The following is a 14,279-nucleotide window of genomic DNA, read 5'->3' on the forward strand; positions in this document are numbered from 1 at the left end:
AGAACATGAAATATTTTTAGAATTAAAGCTCCTGTTTACAACGCTGAAACAGCAAAATTTTTCAAGCAAACTTTTAATTCTTTCCGGTGGAGCCTCCTGCACTCCTTTCGGTGTCATCTAGTGCTTGAACTTTTTCTGTCTGGATAAAGAATCCGTTTACAAAGGAGCTGCACAATTCGACCACCTTTCCTTTTTTTTTTTTTTTTTTTTTTTTTTACTTCAAACTTCTCTTTTCCGAAAGTAAACAGTACAAAACCAACATTTCCTCTATAATCTTCATCTATGACACCTGCTCCTACGTCTATGAAGCCAGATAGTGGAGCTACTCCTCCCCAGAACCCAGAAGGAACAGCTATGGGAATGTCAGTTTTCACAGGGGCTTTCTCCATGGGTGGTATCGTATAATCCTAGGATTGTACAGGTCGTAGCCCGCGGTGTGCGCAGATCCGCGGGTAGGCACCTTAGCACCCTCCGAGAGCTGCAAATAAGCGCCATCCTCCACCCTAGCCCTCTTGCTGACAGAGCTGGCTGCAGCATCTTCTGAGCAGGGCGTGGAGGCGAACAGAGGAAAGCAGAATGCCAATTCTACGACACGAATAATAAAAAAATTTCTTGGACCCACTCTGCACACCAAATCATTTCTATATCCTCCACACAGAAAAGCTACATTGCAGAAATCACTGTCCTATATAAAACATACTAGAAAACAGGACAAGGAAGCAAAGGTTCTGATGCTTTAAGCTGGAACTCTATTTTTCTAAATTCTGTGATCTTTCTAATATTTTTCAGCTTTTTAAATTTATAATTTGGGCCAGTGTTGTAAAACAGTTTTCCTCAAAGGTTTGAACAGTCCGTCTTTTAGGGAAGCTCTTTAGGCCGGGCGGTAAACGACTCAAGGGAGCTTCAGAAAGTCCCTGAAACTGATCAGATTCGCTAGGCCCCTCCCTGACAGAGTAAGAAATAAAATCTCTAAAGACCCTCAGGCAAGGCAAGACTCGAAGAAAACTGAGACCAGGCTAGGCTGGAAGAGGTTTAGATCAGTTGCAGCACTTAGAAAAATCACTCTACAACCTGCTGAGCTTCTTGCCAACATGGTAGTTCAGGTTCCAAGCTTTTGCAAATTCTGGTGATGAAGTGTCTTTGAGAAATTTCTGCTCCTCTGAGTAACCCCTCACTCACATTCCTGTAAATAATCCCACTAAAACCCAGTGGTTTACCAAGTTGGACTTGGTGGTTTCTGTACTTTGCTCTGTCCTGGGCTCCCTATCCACAGTGAGTAGAGGGGTGTGTAGCAGCTCCCCACAAAAGCTTTTTTTGCACAACAGCCAGCGAGCTGGCTTGGTAGGCAAAGGTGTTCGATGTTAAGTTTGACGTCCTGAATTTGATCCCTGTTATCACAGGGTGGTAACAGAGAATTGATTCCAACAAGTTGTTTTCTAACCTCCACATGTGCGCCCTAACACACGTATCCCACAATACACTTATAAATGAATACATGCAATAGCTTTAAGATTTACTTTGCCTCTAGCTATGTATATGTGCTTGTATGTGGTTATGTATGCATTGGATCTGGAGTTGGACTTACAGGCAGTTGAGAGTGAATACTGGAAATCAAACTCAGTGTGAACTCCTAGCTGCTGAAGAATCCTCCCTCTGGTCCTATATTTGATGTTGTTTTAACATGATATTGTGTTGAGATCAACTTAGTCTTCAATGTATTTTTTGTTGTTGTTGTTTGTAGAGTTTCTGATTCTATATTTTGTCACCAAGAAAATTATCACTCCAAATAATCACATTTATAGCACACATGCCCCCTGTACGTAGGTGATATAGGGGTGGCATCAGTGGGTGGAGTTTAACCTTTCCTGTTGGAAGCTCCCCTTTTGAGCATGGCTGGTTTATTCTGACTCACTTTTACCTGAGGCTTGAGACTTAGAAATTTTTCTGATTTTTCTGAAGAACATTCTCTTTGTGGATTTCTTCTCCATCATCAAGCAAGTCCCTCAAAGCTCAAATTCAGCAAAATGATGAGACTGAAGCCAGGAGCTTTAATGTCCCAAAGGCACCACTCTTACTTTCACTGGGCAGCTCTTTAGCAGTGTGGCACTCATGTAATTTCAGGATTTGAAATTGTTTATACCCAGCATTTCTGGTTGTCTGGAATGCAATAGTCAATCTAAATTGTCAGAGCCACAGCTCTGGATATAAATCTTTGTTCACCTGTTTTAGAGTCATGAGGATCATTCTACTCCAGCAGGCATGTTCCTATGCTTTCAAAAGACAGAAACAAAGTGAAAACAGATTTAATAAGATTACACAAAATATTTTTAAATACAAGAGTAGTTTAATCACAGTAAGTAATTGAGATGACTGTCCCAGCACATGGACCTTGCCGGGATTTTCCTCTATTTTAGAGTCCTGGGCAAACTACCATTTTGGACTCCTTTCATTTTTGCTTTTGTTCGCAGCACTTTATTGTAAGCACTTTCTCACACCATTAAAAATGCTTAATGAACATTTCAGTTGGTTGTGCAATAAAAGTATATGTGCACTCTAAATTACATTGTGATAATGTGTGCAATTCCCTTTATTAACGAATAAGCATCTGAGAGTAATAAAACATGCATATGCTCACCTAGGCGCTTTACTGCATGAAGTTCATCTCCACAGCACACGCACCTCCAACCGGAAAGCCTGCTTAGAGCACTTGATTGCAGACTACCCTTTCTCCTACTCACTGCTTCTCTCCCCTTAGGTAACCACTGGGGAATTCAAGAAAATCCCCCCCACAAGTAATATCAAGTCTAGGTTTATTTGGGGTACAGTGTAACCAGTTCTTTTTATAATCATTCCTTCACCCAGGTTTGAGCGCATGTGTAAGCAGTAAATAGAAGAGGATCAGATCTGGAGAGTTATAGAAACATGGAATTTTGGGTGACCTGAGTCTGTCTTCCAAGGCTACGGCCACTCCTACATAGCTCCAGAGTAAACCATCTCTTATCCATTTTAGGGAGGGGCTTGTGTTTTTATGGCAACAACTTCTATCCATTAACCAAACAATTTTCATGTCTCAGCCAAAATATCAGTAAAGATGATTATTATTAATACTTCCTACCCATTTCAAACTAAGATGAGAAAAATAGAAGAATGATGCATGAATTATAAAATCTACCCATGATGGCTGGAGCAATAGCAGCCTTACAGATCATATGGCCATGGAAGCACTGAACTCACATGGTTCTCAGATGGTAATTGTGGGTGAATATGCAGTCACCACAGCAACACCAGTCAACCTGAGTCTGACATAATTTTATGAGGAAGAGAACTAAAGGGCCTCTGTATTTTACTGTATTTTTATGATATTATTTACATTATGAACAAATAAAAATGAGTTTAGGTAAAACAGGTCGTGTCTAAAGAGTACCTTCAAGGGATTTTTCAGTATAAACAAGCAGAGACATAGAATAGACACAGAAAGGAGTAAGGTAAATTTTGATTTCCATTTAAGTTGTAAAACACTACAGCGTACTATATAAAGATAAGAAAAACCTAGTAAGAATAAAAGTTGACTAGTACAGAACAGAGAGAATGATTGAGACACTATGTTGAGTAAACCATGTTTTCAGGCCATGCTTATCAATATTTTGCTTCATAATTTACTGTCTTCTAATCCCTATGAGACTAAAGCTGTGGGGTTTTTTTATTAGCACCTGTTACAGTTACTTAAATGATTCAAAGGAACCATTTCCATTCCATGAGTTTTCAATCAAGACTTTCAATGGAAAAAGAAGTAACATAACTTCTATATATTCAAAGTATCGCTAATAGTTGAATTTCTTACAGATTTAAATCAATTTTTCCTATCATGTTCTTCACTTTCAATTGGGAAAGAAAAGCAGAAGCCTCACTACTTGTGATATATGAGTGAGAATACAAAACATAAGCAATGACCTACAGATGATGTTTGCCATCTTGCAAATCAAAATGTAAGGCACAGAAAGTTAATAAAGGAGTGTAGCAATTTAAGTTAGAACTGCCCCCAGAGGCTTATACATCTAAATGCTTGGCCCCGGCTAGTAGAAATGATTCACAAGAATTAGGAAGTATGGACTTATTGGAGAAGGTGTGTCACTGGAGGCAGGCTTTGAGGTTTCAAAAGCTCATGCCATTCCAGTTGTTTCTCTCGGCCTCATACTTTCAGATATTGATGCAAGTTCCCAATTATTGCTCTAGCACCCTGTCAGTCTGCCTGATGTCACGCTCCCTACCGTGATAGTCATGGACTCTAACGTTCTGCAACCATGAGCTCAAAATTAACCATTTTCTCTTATGAGTTACCTTGATGGAAGATGTTTAGTCACAGCAGTAGAAAAGTAGTCAAGACAGAGAGCAAACTCCCCATTCTAAATATAGATCAAAACTACAATGTTTGATAGAATTTATATAACTATAAACATACTGATCACCTTTAGTACTAATTAATGAAGAGAATGTTCTCCCTCTGGGGTATACAGCATAATGTTGCCACCTGAATAGCATGCTGCTTCTCTTTCATGCTTCATCATGTAAGACCGAGGATCTTTTTCCATACATATGCTTCCCACAGGAAACAGGTTTGAGGAAAGATCTCAGACATTACATGTGAGGTCAGTCACTGTTATCTCCCTGTCAATCATCCCATTAGAGATAGCAATCAATGAATCTATATTTCCAGACAAGGATTACTAAGACATGTGATAACCTTTTTGATGTCACCACTCTTTAATATATTAAGCTATCAGACAAAAAAGATCAACAAAGGACTTAATGTAATAAACAGTAATAAATCCAAGATTTTAAGGTGGCTCTATGGGATGACATTTAGAATTTAGAGAAATTGTTGTTTCCAGGTTCTGGCTATTATAAATAAAGCTGCTACAAACATGGTTGAACAAATGTCTTTGTTGTGTACTTGAGCGTATTTTAGGTATATGCCTATGAGTGGTATCGCTGGATCTTGAGGAAGCACTATTCTTAATTGTCTGAGCCTACCATAGAGGGCCCCTGAAAGACTCTACCTAGCAGTGTATCAAAGCAGATGCTGAGACTCATAACCAAACCTTGGGCAGAATTCAGGGAATCATATGAAAGAAAGAGAAGTTATTTAGACCTGGAGAGGAAAGGAATGCCACAAGGACCAAATATATCTGGGAACAGGGATTATTTCTGAAACTGACTCTCCAACCAAGGATCATGCATGGACATAACCTAGAACCCCTGTTCAGACATAGCCCATGGGAGCTCAGCATTCAAGTGGATTTCCCTATTAAGGGGAACAGGGCCTGTCTCTGATATGAACTCAGTGACTGGCTCTTTGACCTACCTCCTACCCCAGAGGGAGAAGTAGTCTTTCTAGGGCACAGAGGAGGACAATGCAGCCAGTCCTGATGAGACCTGATAAAGTAGGGTCAGATGGAAAGGGAGAAAGACCTTCCCTACCAGAGGACTTAGAGAGGGGCAGGGAGGAGATGAGGAAGCGAGGGTAGGATTGGGAGGGAATAAGGAGAGGACTACAGTTGGGATACAAAGTAAATAACCTGTGATTAATATAAAAAATAAAAATTATTAAAAAAAATTAAAAAGAATTTAGAGAAATGAGGAAATAGTTAAACAAGATAGCCTGGAAAAGAAAAGCTGAAAAGACGGAAGGAATACAGAAGCATGGCATTCTCATAGCTAAGAGAGATTACTCTAAGAGATCTGTTGTAAGAAATTAGGGAAAAAGAGAATGGAATCACTTGAGTAAGTGAAATAGGACTTATTACTGATCCTTGCACAGACACCAAGCATAGAAGGTTGAAATGGCAAGTTCCTGGTGTGAGGTCAAGACAGAAAAAGTTTCACAGATATCCACAATTCCATCTGGAGTTTTTTCTGAAAACAGGAAAATACAGAAATTGATAAAGATAAGGGAAATTCTGTTTGTTCTTTAGATTATCAAAAAGAAAGGACATGTTGCTTGATTCATGTGTATTTCCAAGTAAAAAAAGGGAAAAACTGTGACACTTGGGAGAAGGGAAAATTAAATTATTGAAGGAATACTAGGGAGAAACAAGGCCTAATATACAAGAAGAACACATGGTTTGTGGCTATGATCCTACAACAAAACTTAAGCAGTAAGATAATGTTCCAAAGGTGAATTTATCCCCCTCCTTTGGGTTATCAGACTATTAAAACAAAGGCCCTAAAACAATTGCCATCAAATTATCAAATGCTGGAGGAAGAAAAGACTCAAGCCTGGTGTCTAAAAAGGAATTTGCCTGACAGGAAGGGATTTCACGGAGATTGAACAGCTTATGTCAAAGTTCAACTAACATGTGCATAAGCCTTGTCTTTTGATTCCTGTTTTCTATAAAACTAAAACAATCCTTCTGGGAGAAGCACAGAAAAACCACAAGTGTTTTTCTCCCTAGTATAACCACATTATTAAAGAAATCCATTTTCATTTAACAATTTCTATCTCCTATTTTTTTTTCAGAATATAGAGAAACTGAATGATGTGTTTATGGACCTAAATGCAATAATTACATTGACTTGGAATATGGACACTTTCAAAACAACAATGAGAAAGGTAAAATGTAGAGTATATAGACACCAATGCAACTGGAATTTAAGGATGGTAATGAGAGTTGATGGGATGTCTCTGATTTATTTATCTCATGAGCTATATGAAGATAAGGAGAAAACGGGAGGTTTAATGTTAGAAGGAAAAGAAAGGAATAGCGACCCAAGATCAAGGAGCTGAAAATGAACCTGTGATTTCCTGACAGCTTAAAAGTAGCCCTCCTGTATACAAAAGACAAAAGGGCTGAGAAAGAAATTAGGGAAACAACACCCTTCACAATAGCCACAAATGACATACAAATGACATAAGGTACCTCGGAGTAACCCTAACCAAAGAAGTCAAAGACTTGTATGAAAAAAATTTCAAATCTCTGAAGAAAGAACTAGAAGAAGATATGAGAAGATAGAAAGATCTCCCATGCTCATGGCTTGGAAAGATTAACATAGTAAAAATGGCCATCTTACCAAAAGCAATCTACAGATTCAATGCAATGCCCATCAAATTATCGACACAATTCTTTACAGACCTGGAAAGAAAAATTCTCAACTTCATATGGAATAACAAGAAACCCAGAATTGCTAAAACAATCCTCTACAATAAAAGATCTTCCGGAGGTATCTCCATCCCTGATCTTAAGCTGTACTATAGAGCAACAGTTTTAAAAACTGCATGCTACTGGCATAGAAACAGAATGGTGGATCAATGAACAGAACAGAGGACCCAGAAATAAACCCACACACTTATGGACACCTGATCTTTGACAAAGACGCCAAAACCATTCAATGGAAAAAAGATAGCATCTTCAACAAATGGTGCTGGTCCAACTGGATGTCTACATGTAGAAAAATGAAAATAGATCCATACTTATCACCCTGAACAAAACTGGAGTCCAAGTGGATCAAAGACCTCAACATAAAACCAGACACATTAAATCGGCTTGAAAAAAAAGTGGGAAATACCCTAGAACTCATTGGTACAGGAGAAAACTTCCTGAACAGAACACCAACAACACAGGCTCTAAGAGCAACAATCAATAAATGGGACCTCATGAAACTGAAGAGCTTCTGCAAAGCAAAGGACACCGTCATCAAAACAAAGCGACCTCCTACAGATTGGGAAAGAATCTTCACCAACCCTTTATCTGACAGAGGACTCATATCCAGTATATATAAAGAACTAAAGAAGCTGAAAAGCAGCAAACCAAGTAATCCACTTAAAAAAATGGGGAACAGAGCTAAACAGAGAATTCTCTGTAGAGGAATACTAAATGGCAGAGAAGCACTTAAAGAAATGCTCAACCTCACTAGCCATTAGGGAAATGCAAATCAAAACAACCCTGAGATTTCACCTTACACCCATGAGAATGGCCAAGATGAAAAACTCAAGTGACAACACATGCTAGAGAGGTTGTGGAGAAAGGGGAACCCTTCTGCACTGCTGGTGGGAATGTAAACTTGTACAACCACTCTGGAAATCAATCTGGTGCTTTCTCAGACAACTAGGAATAGCGCTACCTCAAGATCGAGCCATACCACTCCTGGGCATATATCCAAAAGAGGCTCAAGTACACAAAAAGGACATTTGCTCAACCATGTTTGTAGCAGCTTTATTTGTAATAGCCAGAAGCTGGAAACAACCCAGATGCCCCTCAACTGAAGAATGGATGCAGAAATTGTGGTACATCTATACAATGGAATATTACTCAGCAATGAAAAATAAGGAAATCATGAAATTTGCAGGTAAATGGTGGGATCTGGAAAGGATCATCCTGAGTGAGTTGTCCCAGAAGCAAAAAGACACACATGGTATATACTCACTCATATAGACATACAACGTAGGACAAACCCACTAAAACCTGTGCATCTAAAGAAACTAAGCAAGAGAGAGGACCCTAACTAAAATGTCCAATCCCCATCCAGAAAGGCAAAGAGGAGGGACATCAGAAGAAGAAGAAAACAGGAAACAACCTAGGAACCTACCACAGAGGGCCTCTGAAAGCCTCTGCCATACAGACTATCAATGCAGATGCTGAGCCTGATGGGCAACTGTTGGGCAGAGTGAAGGGAATTTTATGTAAGAACTGGGAAACAGTAAGAGCTGGAGAGGACAGGGTCTCCACAAGGAGAGCAACAGAACAAGAAAATTTGAACACAGGGAACTTCCCAGAGACTCATACTCCAACCAAGGACTATTCATAGAGATAACCCAGAACCCCTGCACAGATGTAGCACAGGGCAGTTCAGAGTCCAATTGGGTTACATAGTAATGTGAAGAGGGACTGCCTCTGACATAATCTGATTGGCCTGCTCTTTGATCACCTCCCTCTGGGGGGGAGCAGCCTTACCAGGCCATAGTAGAGGACAATGCAGCCACTTTTGATGTGAACTGATAGACTAAGATCAGAAAGGAGAGGAGAACCTCCCCTATCAGTGGACTTGGGGAGTGGCATGCATGCAGAGGGAGGAGAGAGGGTGGGATTGGGAGGGGAGGAGGGAGGGGCTTATGGGGGGATGCAGAATGAATAAAGTGTAATTGATGAAAAATTTAAAAAAAAAGATGTCTTTGAGATGATTGACCATTATAATACAAGGGAATCAATAAAGTGGTGTTTTAGGTCTAAGATGGTGGCACCTGTACGACACTGTGTCTGAGGAGCAGGACAGCAGTGTCAGTACAGCAACCAAGGCACTGAATTCTGTATTGATGTACAGTATTCCCTGCAGGCAGAAAGACTAGAATTACTCATAAGAGAAACATTTTTTAAAAATTTGTAAATGAATTTCATTATTATTGTGTTGTTTTCTATCGGGTAACAGTAATTTTTGGTGAGAGGAAAATGGTGACTTCCTTTTGATATACAAATATTAGCAAACTAGAATTCTGAGCATACTTTAAATAAGTACCTAGAATTTTAGACTTCTTCATCTGTTTCTTTACCAGTAAGGCAACACACTCAATGCTATTTCTAGAAGAAAAAATTAAATAATTTACATAACATAAAAAAAAATCAGAGACTGAATTGTGCGCCCTAAAACACCAGCTATCATGTTTCCCAGGTGAGAGGAAACTCCAAGGTGTGGGACTCAATTGGGTCCATTCTTAGGTCACCCAGCTAAAACCCGGAAGAGATCGAGGGTCCCGCAGGCACTTGGCCACCAGACCAGAGCCACACTCTGGTGTGTCCTGATCACCTTCCCAGGCTGAACTGTGGGCACCAAAACATCAGCTACTAGGAGTCCCAGTCACAAGAAAATCTCACAGAGAAGGAATCAAATGGGACTGACCTCAAGTCACCCAGTCTATCCCTGGAAAAGGTCCCAGGGAACAGTGGGCACACAGCCACCAGCCCAGAGACCTGCTGCATGCCTGACTCTCCATCACAGACAGAAGTGTGGGGCCCAGAGCATCAGAGACTGGGTTTCCCTGTCAGGAGAAAACCCCACATGGAGGGGAAGAGCAGGGCCAAGCTGAGAGCACTCAGCTGACCTCCACCACCACACACAAAAAAGTTCTCCAGAAAAGTTCCCAGGTTCCTGCCCAGTCACAGGCTTGGAGTAACCACCTGCCAGTGCCTCCACATTCTATGTGCCATCCCAGACACCAGAGACTGGGACTCCCTGCTGGGAGGAAAACCCACAGTGGGGGAAACATCTGGCCCTACCTCAGGACACCTAGCTCCAGAAAAGTTTCTGGGTATCCGCAGGTTCCAGGCGCTAGCCTCCTGCTGCACACATGAGAGCTGTACTCACATGCCACTGATTACCACTTGGGCATACTGGAGCTTCAACCTCAGACCTACAGACACCTGGGATCCCCAAGATCAGCCACCAGATACTGCTCTAAGAAACAACCAGTTTTATCCCTAACTAAACTGACCAAAACACGGGACACCCAGGTTACAGCAGCAGCTCACTAAATTTGAACAAGCAGGGCAGCTGTCTTCAGGACTTCTCCAGGTAAGAGGAGAACCCCCTTGACTAACAAAGACCCAATTACCACTCAGGTCTATACCTGTGAGGTGAGCTGTGGCAATTCCAGGAAAACACCGAACATTCAGTCACCATACCCAAAGAGCTGAGGAGGCCTCCTTCAGGAAAAATAAGCTTCCTGCCAAGAGGATTCTCCCCACCACAGGATTCCAGGAACCACCAGAAACTAACACCCAACACCTAAGATAGCCCAATGGGTAAAGGCCAGCATAGAATCTCAACCAACAAAAGTGAGCAATATGGCATCTCCAGAACACAGTAATCCATGGTCAAGCAGCCCTGGACACCCCAGCAAAAATGAAATTCAAGAAGATAACTTTACAACTATGCTTATGAAGAGGATAATAGAGGAAACAAATAAAATGTGTAAAGAACTGGAGGAAGATAAAGTCAAACAGATTATTGCCATCTGTAAAGAAATGGAGAAAGTTAAAGACAAACAGATTATGTCCATCTGTAAAGAAATACAGGAAGATGCAGGCAAACATTTTGTGGCCTTTACAGAGGAAATACTTAAATCACTGAAAGAAATAAAAGAAACAGAGGATTATTCAAACAAACAGCTGAAGGAATTGAAGAAAAACAGGAAAATACAGTCAGACAGATGAAGGAAATCAACAAAACGGTTCAAGATCTGAAGATAGAATTGGAAAAATTAAAGAAAACACAAATGGAGAAAATTGTGGAGAGAAAGAATTTAAGGTAGAAAACAGGAACTACAGAGGTAAGTATAACCAATAGACTAAAAGATGGAAGAAAGAATCTCAGGTGTGGATGATACAATGGAAGAAAACGATGTATCTGTCAAAAATGTTAAATCTAAAAAATTGTTGACACAGATCGTCCAAGAAATTCAAGAAAACATGAAAAGACAAAACATCAGAATAATAGAAATAGAGGAAAAAGAAGATTCCCTCCTCCAAAGCCCAGAAAATATTTTCTACAAAATCATTGAAGAAAATTTCCCCACCTTAAAGGAGAGGCCAATAAGAATACAAGAGCCCTACAGAACATGGAATAAATTAGACCAGAAAAGAAAATCCTCCCACCACATAATAATCAAAACAGGAAGTATACAGAACAAAGAAAAAATACTAAAAGCTGCAAGGGAAAAAAGCCAAGTAACATATAATGGCAAACCCATTAGAATCACACCTTATTGCTGAAATTTGTTTTTGTCATTGAATATCTTATTTACTCTGTCTATGAGGATGGAGAGTTTTGGAGGGTAGAGTAGCCTGGGCTGACATCTGTGTTCTCTTAGGCTCTGCAATACCTGCACACAAATCCATCAATACAGAAGATACTACAAGGAAAATTAACCCAAGAAAACTAACTACTTTCAAGAAAACATAGTAAATAATTAACCTCACTATAACAAAACAGAAAGTATCCAAGCACACAAACACACTGCCATGACCAACATGAAAATCAAAGGATCTAACAGCCACTGGTCATTAATCTCTCTCAACATCAATGGACTCAATTCTCCAATAAAAAGAAACAGACTAACAGAATGGATACATAAACAAGACCCAAAAGTCTGTTGCATACAAGAAACACAGCTAAGTCACAAAGATAGAAATTACCTGAGAGTAAAGGGCTAGAAAATGGTTTTCCAAACAAATGGACCCAAGAAGCAAGCAGGAATAGCCATTCTAAAATCTAATAAAATAGACTTTCAACCAGATTGATAAAAAGAGAAGGGAAAGGACACTTCCTACTCATCAAGGGAAAATTCCACCAGGAAGACATCACAATCCTGAACATCTATGTCCCAATAAAAGGGCATCCACATTTGTAAAAGAAACATTAATAAAACTTAAACGACACATAGATCCCCACACATTAACGGTGAGAGACTTCAACACCCCACTCTCAACAAAGGACAGGTCAACAAAACAGAAATTAAACAAAGAAACAATATCTCTAACACAGGTCTTAATCAATGGACCTAACAGACATCTACAGAACCTTAAACCCAAACACAAAAGAATTTGCCTTCTTTTTAGCACCTCATGGAGCCTTCTCCAAAATAGACCATACAGTTGGTCACAAAGCAAGTCTCCACAGATACAAGAAGATTTAAATAATCCCTTGTATCCTATCTGATCATCATGGACAAAAGCTGGACCTCAACAACAACAGAAATAGCACAAAGCCTACACACATATGGAAACTGAACAACTTGCTGCTAAATGACAGCTGGGTCAGGGAAGAAATAAATAAAGAAATAAAAGACTTCATAGAATTCAATGAAAATGAAGGCACAACTTACCCAAACTTATGGGACACAATTAAAACAGTGCAGACCCATACATTTATGGGACCCATACACTTATGGGGCACAATTAAAACAGTGCTAAGAGGAAAGTTCATAGCATTAAATGTCTTCAAGAAGAAATTTGAAACATCTCATTGAAGCAACTCAATGGCTCACCTAAAAGCCCTAGGAAAGAAGAAGAAGAAGAAGAAGAAGAAGAAGAAGAAGAAGAAGAAGAAGAAGAAGAAGAAGAAGAAGAAGAAGAAGAAGAAGAAGACACACCAAAAAGGGGTAGATGGCTGGAAATAATCAAACTCAGGGCTGAAATCAATAAATTAGAAACAAATAAAACAACTCAAAGAATCACTGAAACCAAGAGCTGGTTCTTTGAGAAAATCAATAAGATAGACAAACCCTTAGCCAAACTAACTAAAAGGCAGAGAGACACTGTCCAAATCAACAAAATCTGAAATTAAAAAGGGGGGACATAACAACAGACAATGAGGAAATCAAAACAATCATTAGGTCTTACTTCAAAAGCCTATATACCACAAAATTTGAAAATCTAAATGAAATGGATGATTTTCTTGATCTGATTGATTCCACTTGCCAAACCTGAATCAAGACCTTGTAAGTCAATTAAATAGTCCTATATCCCCTAAAGAAATAGAAGCTGTCATCAAAAGTCTCCCATGCAGAAAAAGTCCAGGGCCAGATGATTTCAGCGCAGAATTCTACCAGACCTTCAGAGAAGAGCTAATTGCAATTCTCTTTAAACTATTCCACAGAAGAAAAAACTGAAGGAACGTTACCAAAGCATTCTATGAAGCCAGAGTCACCTTTATACCTAAACCTCACAAAGACCCAACAAAGAAAGAGAATTTCAGGCCAATCTCCCTTATGAACATTGATCAAAAATACTCAACAAAATGCTTGCAAACCGAATACAAGAACACATCAGATATCATCCACCATGACCAAGTAGGCTTTATCCCAGGAATGCAGGGATGGTTCAGTATACAGAAATCCATCAATGTTATCCACCATATAAACAAACTGAAGGAGGAAAACCACATGATCATCACCTTAGATGCTGAAAAAGCATTTGACAAAATCCAACATACATTCAAGTTTAAAGTCTTGGAGATATCAGGGATACAAGGCACATACCTAAACATAGTAAAGGCAATATACGGCAAGCCTACAGCCAATATCAAACTAAATGGAGAGAAACTTAAATCAATGCCACTGAAATCAGGGACAAGGCAAGGCTGCCCACTCTGTCCATATCTCTTCAACATAGTTCTCAAAGTTCTTGCTAGAGCAGTAAGACAATTAAAGGAGATCAAGTGTATATAAAATTGGAAAGGAAGAAGTCAAATTATCACTATTTGCAGATGATATGATAGTATACGTGAGTGAC

At 39.6% G+C, this 14,279-nt stretch overlaps 1 pseudogene; it reads right to left on the minus strand.

Annotated features, from left to right (window-relative positions):
- Nucleotides 1-73: 73 nt before the first annotated feature.
- LOC110564577 (deoxyuridine 5'-triphosphate nucleotidohydrolase-like) lies at nucleotides 74-1,988 on the minus strand (annotated as a pseudogene).
- Between the last annotated feature and the right edge of the window lie 12,291 nt (nucleotides 1,989-14,279).

Source organism: Meriones unguiculatus, chromosome 9, assembly GCF_030254825.1.
Source record: "Meriones unguiculatus strain TT.TT164.6M chromosome 9, Bangor_MerUng_6.1, whole genome shotgun sequence".
Lineage (NCBI taxonomy): Eukaryota > Metazoa > Chordata > Mammalia > Rodentia > Muridae > Meriones > Meriones unguiculatus.